Source organism: Pristis pectinata, chromosome 24 (genome assembly GCF_009764475.1).
Source record: "Pristis pectinata isolate sPriPec2 chromosome 24, sPriPec2.1.pri, whole genome shotgun sequence".
Classification (NCBI taxonomy): domain Eukaryota; kingdom Metazoa; phylum Chordata; class Chondrichthyes; order Rhinopristiformes; family Pristidae; genus Pristis; species Pristis pectinata.
The window spans coordinates 34,780,566-34,787,045 of NC_067428.1; positions in this window are offsets into that span (position 1 = coordinate 34,780,566).

Here is a 6,480-nt window from a genome sequence, read left to right on the forward strand (position 1 = left end):
ATGGCTTTATGGTCTACTGTTGCTTTTTACTAAGTTTATTGTTGTCATAAACACACATACACAGGGTACACAGTAAATGCCACAACAGTTAGCTTTTTACAGCAGCAGTACAGTACAAGATGAGGACAAATATGGTTTATACAAACTTAATATAAATTAACATAAGTGCAGAAACGTTGACGGAGCCAGATGCTTTGGGTGGCTGTGAGAGATCTGAGACATGCTGTAACGTGCTGTGTCCACGAGGAACTTCACAGTGACGTTCTCAACAAAGCTCATCCCTCATCCTGCCACCCTCCCCTCCCAAAGGTTGTGACGTTTGGTGAGTTGCAGTGACGATATCTCCCATTGGTGAGAGTTTACTCTCCATCCTACTCAGACATAATAATCAGGAAAATATCAGTGTTAATGATGTTGACTGAGGAATAAATATTAGCCAAAACAGAAAGGAAGGTTGCCCCGCTCCTCTCTGTAAATGTGCCATGGGATCCCTTACACCCACCTGAATCAGGGACCAGAGCCGTAGTGAAAGCGGGTCCTTCTGACAGCGCAGCACACACTCAGGACTGCACTGGAGTGTCAGCTTGGATGTTCTGCTCCAGAGTCTGGAATGGAAATCCATCCCGTAGGGAGCATTACCAACTGAACCACAGCTGACATAACCCTGGCAAAAGAGGTCGGAGGTTGGGAAGAGGAGAAGTTCTGGGATGGACTGTGGGGTCAGACAGCAGAGAGGAACTCAGCTGAAGTCAGACTTGATGGGACGGATCGGATGTAGTGACCAGGATGGTGCTGGGGTTGTAAGGAACGAGTGAAGCGATGTTTAATTAGAACAAGCCTCCACCTTTTGACATAAAGATTAACCGTATCTGGAAATTAACTTTGCAAAAGACTGTAGAGTCAGAGTGGGGATGGACTTTGCTCAGGATGACCATCAAGAAAATGGAGTCACTGCAGATGACCCAGGGTTTTACTGAAAGGCAGAGCAGGAGGGGCTGAAGAGCCTCCCCGACTGTTGTGACGAATGGTATTCTGACTCAGGCAACTGCACACACGCAGCTTTGAAGTGGCGCTGGGCAGCCGGACTGCACCAGTCTCCAGCTTCTGGGGAGGTTCCACCTCAGTCCACACTGAGCAGCTGATGGTGTCAGTGAGGCAGCAGCACACGGTCAGCAACCTGCCCAACAGCCTGTCATTACCGGCTCGACGCTACAGGTGAGGTCACTCTTCACTCGGCACTGCAGATTGAGGCGACTACTTCAGGCAGCTCCGGTGGTGGGTCTGTCTGTCAGGGAGAGGCAGCTCTGGTGGTGGGTCTGTACCTCAGGGAGAAGCAGCTCCCGTGGTGGGTCTCTGCCTCAGGGAGAAGCAGCTCCTGTTTTAGGGACAGATAGAAAACAGGAGGCTGGAAGTGATGAAGCAAATGGGGGATCTCCACCCCACACCCTGTCCCCCACAGCCCTCCCCACACCCTGTCCACACGCTACCCCACAGCCCACCCCACACCCTGTCCACAGCCCACCCCACACCCTGTCCACACGCCACCCCACACACTGTCCACACGCCACCCCACACACTGTCCACACGCTACCCCACAGCCCACCCCACACCCTGTCCCCCACAGCCCACCCCACACCCTGTCCACACGCCACCCCACACCCTGTCCCCCACATCCCACCACGCACCCTGTCCCCCACAGCCCACCCCACACCTTCTCCACACGCCACCACACACCCTGTCCCCCACATCCAACTCCACACCCTGTCCCCCACATCCAACCCCACACCCTGTCCCCTACAGCCCTCCCCACACCCTGTCCCCTACAGCCCTCCCCACACCCTGCCTCTTGTCCTCCACAGCCCACCCCACACACTGACCTTAAAACGTCTGAAGTGAATTAGTGGCTTGTTCCCACAGTATGGTGCCAGGATGATTGAGCGAGCCCTGTGCATGTGGCGGCCAGCTCTCTGCCATAGGCTTCAGCTGAATATTAATGACCCTGTGTCAGCTGTGCCATGGCTTGTGTGCAGTGTGCCAGCCTCCGGTCTGCGTGTCCACACAATCCTTTTCACATGTTCCTTTGGATTTTTCTTTCCCTGTTCCTGCCCTCCTCTCCTGACCCTTGCTGGGGTGCAGCTCCCAGGACAGACGGGGGTGCGGCCTAATGCAGAGACCAATGAGGAGATCACGGGGCAGGGAGTTAATTCAAGGAAGTGAGCTGAGCTGGAAGATGAGTTGTGATCTGACTGAACAGAGGAGCAAGCAGAAGGGGCCGAATGGCCTGCTCCTGACATCATTAACCAGAGTGAGTCCCGGCTTAGTCCCTCCCTCCAACAACACATCCTACCCAGCAGGTCTCACAATCGAATGCCCCCCAAACACCCATCTCTGCACCACTGGCGCATGGTGCGCCCCACCCACAGTTACCCACCCAGGCTACTCCGACAGCACCTCCCAAACCCGCCATCTCCCCCACCAAGGACAAGGGCAGCGGGCACAGGGAACACCACCTCCTGAGGCTTCCCTCCGAGTGGACGGCACGGCAGCTCCAGAGACCCAGGTTCAATCCTGACCTCCGGCACTGTCTGTGTGGAGTTTGCATGTTCTCCCTGTGACCCTGTGGGTTTTCCCCCACACCCCAACGACGTGAGGTTTGGTAGGTTAACTGGCCGCTGTGTGTAGCTGAGTGGAGACGGGTTACACGGACGGTTATCGGGGAACGGTTCACTGTGAGCTGCACACACCCCTGTTGTTGTACAGCTCCCCACTGAGAACAACGTCGCCGGCGCTGGGGGTAAATCTTGGTGCTTCCTGTACAGTGGCACCTTCACCAGGACTGCAGAGGCTCAGGGAGTTGGCTCATCCCCACCTCCCCTTCTGAGGGGCAGTGGGGGGGGCAATAAATGTTGACCTTGCAACATCCCGAAAATCAATTATTTTAAAAACCCAGGACTTCTCTTAAAGTCTTGATTGTTCGGCCTTACCTTCCTCCTCCATCTCTCCCCTCCCCCTCCCCCACCCCTCCACCCCCACCCTCCCCTCCCCCACCCCTCCACCTTCACCCCTCCCCTCCACCCATCTCCCCTCCACCCTTACCCCTTCCTTTATCTCCCCTCCCCTCCATCTGAACCCGCCCCTCCCCTCCACCCATCTCCCTTCCACCCTTCCCCTCCCCTCCCACTCCCCCTTATTCCACCTCTCCACTTTTACCCCTCCCCTCCATCCATCTCTCCCCTCCACCCCCATCCCTTCCCCTCATTCTCCCCTCCACCCCCATCCCTTCCCCTCATTCTCCCCTCCACCCTTACCCCTCCATCTATCTCTCTCCTCCCCTCCATCCTCCCCTCCACCCCCATCCCTCCCCACCCCATCACTCCATTCCACTCACCCTACCTTTGGTAGTCCTTCACCCTGGTCTCCCCTCCCTCCAGAAACTCCCCACCCTTTCCTCTCTCTCCACCCTGTAAATCCCTCTCCCGGCTCAGTCAGACCCCTGTGAACATCCATGTTTACTGCTAAAGGCACGATAAAAATGCAAACTATTTATATTTTATATTACAAATGGCTGCTCCCAAATGACATGCAATCAGACTCAGGCTGATCAACAACAGGAGGAAGGCAAATATCTGTCCCCCGCTCATTTCCCACAGCTTTTGCCCAGGGAAGTTCAGCTGCTCAGAACACTTAGCTCGGCCAGAGTTATTTTCTTGGAACAGAGGAGGCTGAGGGGAAATGTAACTGAAGTGTGGAAGATGCTGACGCCTGGGTACTGGGAGCAGAGGAGGTAATAACTGGGGACATAGACTTGTTAGTTGACGCAGGATTAGATGGAAGTGCACTCACCAGGATTTGGGATCTGGACTCACTGCCTGGGATGGTGATGGAGACAGAACCCTCCCAACATTTACATAGCATCTGTGTGAGTCCTTAAAGAGCCATAATCCGCAGGGCGACAGATTGTGGCTCGTTTTCAGCTCATAGACTGAATGGCCTCCTGTGCTGAAAACTACAATGATTCTATCACTAAATTCCCTTTTAAGTAATCCCACAGAATTTGCTTCCACTATTCAGGCAGAACCTTCCAGATCACAAACAACATTTTCTCATGTAACTTCCATGGCAATGAGAAAGCAAATGAAAAGCAAGAGGGATTTAGTAATTGTGCCTCTCTGATCTTCCATACCCAGCACAGGACACTCACATACATTGCATAATTATTTGCAACCCCCAGGCACTGCTCGCTTGAAAAACAACCTCAAAACTAGGTCAGTTTGCATGCTGCTCCTGCATTTCTGCTCAGAACCTCCTGAAGCAGTTCTACGTGCCAGGCTGTTACTCTTGTGCTTCTGTTGAATCTTTGCAATCTGTTCTAACATGCAAAATAACATTATCTTTGTTCAGGTTGATTTAAAAGGGCATCACCATTACATACGCTCTTCAATGCTTTTTAATACAAGGACAGATAAAGTTCCAAGGTAAACATTGTGCTCAAATATGCATTGGGTCTCCTTCTGAAAAAGAAAATAAAGACTTTCATTTCAATAGCACTTCTCACATCTCAATATGATTCATAGCCAATGAAATGCTTTTGAAACATTACCATGGTATTGTAAACATTGCAGCCAATTCGCAGACAGCAAGATCAACTAATCTGTTTGCAGAGGAGAACTGGCCCCAGGATACAAGGAGAAACCTGCCTGTTTTTCACCACAGTAATGTGAGGGGATCTTTTCCATATGGCAGTGAGAACAGACAGGATCTCGGTGGCAAACACCATCCAAAGGACTGCACCTCCAGCACTGTGGCACTGCAACAGTACTGTCCCTTCCACAGTACAGCATGCCCTCAGTACCTTCCTCCCACAGTGAGATGCTCCCTCACTACTAACCCTCCCACAGTAAGCACTCCATCAGTACCTCCCCTCCCTCATTGTGACCCTCCCACAGTGGGATGCTCCCTCAGTACTGCCCCTCCCACAGTGGGATGCTCCCTCACTATTGACCCTCCCACAATAAGATGCTCCCTCAGTACTTTCTGGTAAATCCCCTCTGCAGTGCGATCACATCTCTCTGACAGAGTGACCAGACCTGTCCCTGTCCCCAGTGCTCCAGCTGTGGTGTAACTAGTGTGTATTCAGTTTAATCCCTTCCTTCCTTTGCAAACATCAGCAGTCCCCTAATCCTGCAAAAACCTCCTCAATTTCCTCCCTGTCTCAGTTAACAGCCTGGGATAGATTTGATTATCTACTTTTTAAAATGCTAAACTCCTTAGGTTTGATGATGTTTACCCAATCCAACAGTCCACACTTGTGTTGTGAAATTTGCCATAAAACAAATTTCAGGATACGTAAATCAGAATAAACCTGATGATGATTCTGCCTCCACTTTACGACAGCGGCATGTCCCCCACCTGCCCCCACTTTGGAGAATACAGTTACAAAGCTTTCAATGAGCCACAACGTTCCCTTCCACACAGTTACCTTTTAGGTCACCACTGAATCCGACTCTTTCCTCAGCCATACCCTTGCTCTTTATGTAATTAAATGTCCTTGCACTTTCTTTGATACAGCTTGCCCTGCTCCTGCCCCTCCTGTTCCCAGACCTCCGTCTGCTTCTCCTGGATGCCTGGTCTCCCGTCCTCCTCCATCTGCCCCTGGGCCCCAGTACTCTGCCTGCTGCTCCTTGCCCTCTTTATGTTCCTGCCATCAGGTCTCTCCCTGCTCAGATTCACCACTACTTTGCCAGGATACACATCAGTAGGAAATTGGGCAGAGAAATGGCAGATGGAGTTTAATCTGGACATGTGTGAGGTGTTAAACTTTGGGAGGTCAATGTAAGAGGAAAGTATACAGTGAATGGCAGAATGTTGAGGAGCACTGATGTGCAGGGGGATCTGGGGGTACAAGTCCATAGCTCCCTGAAAGTGGCAACCCAAGTGGATAGGGTTAAAGAATGTGTAGGGCATACTTGCCTTCATTTTTGGAGTATAAAGATTGTGAAGTCCCATTGTAGCCATATAAAACTTTGGTCAGGCCACATCTGGAGCACTGTGTGCAGTTCTGATCGCCCCATTACAGGAAGGTTTGGAGGCTTTGGAGAGGGTGCAGAAGAGGTTCACCAGGATTCTGCCTGGATTAGAGGGTATGAGCTATAAGGGGAGGTTGGATAAACTTGGGTTGTTTTCTCTGGAGCATCGGAGGCTGAAGGGAAATTAGGATAGAAGATCTGATAGAGGCATAGATGAGGAAGATAGAATCTTTTTCCCAGGGTGAAAATGTGAAATACTAGAGGGCGTAGATTTAAAGTGAGAGGGGGAAAGTTCAATGGAGATTTGTGAGGCAAGTTTTTTTTACACAGAGTGGTGGGTGCCTGGGACGGGCTACCAGGGGAGGTGGTGGAAGCAGGTACGACAGCGATGTTTAAGAGGTATTTAGACAGGCACATGAACAGCCAGGGATTGGAGGGATAGGGACCGTGTGCA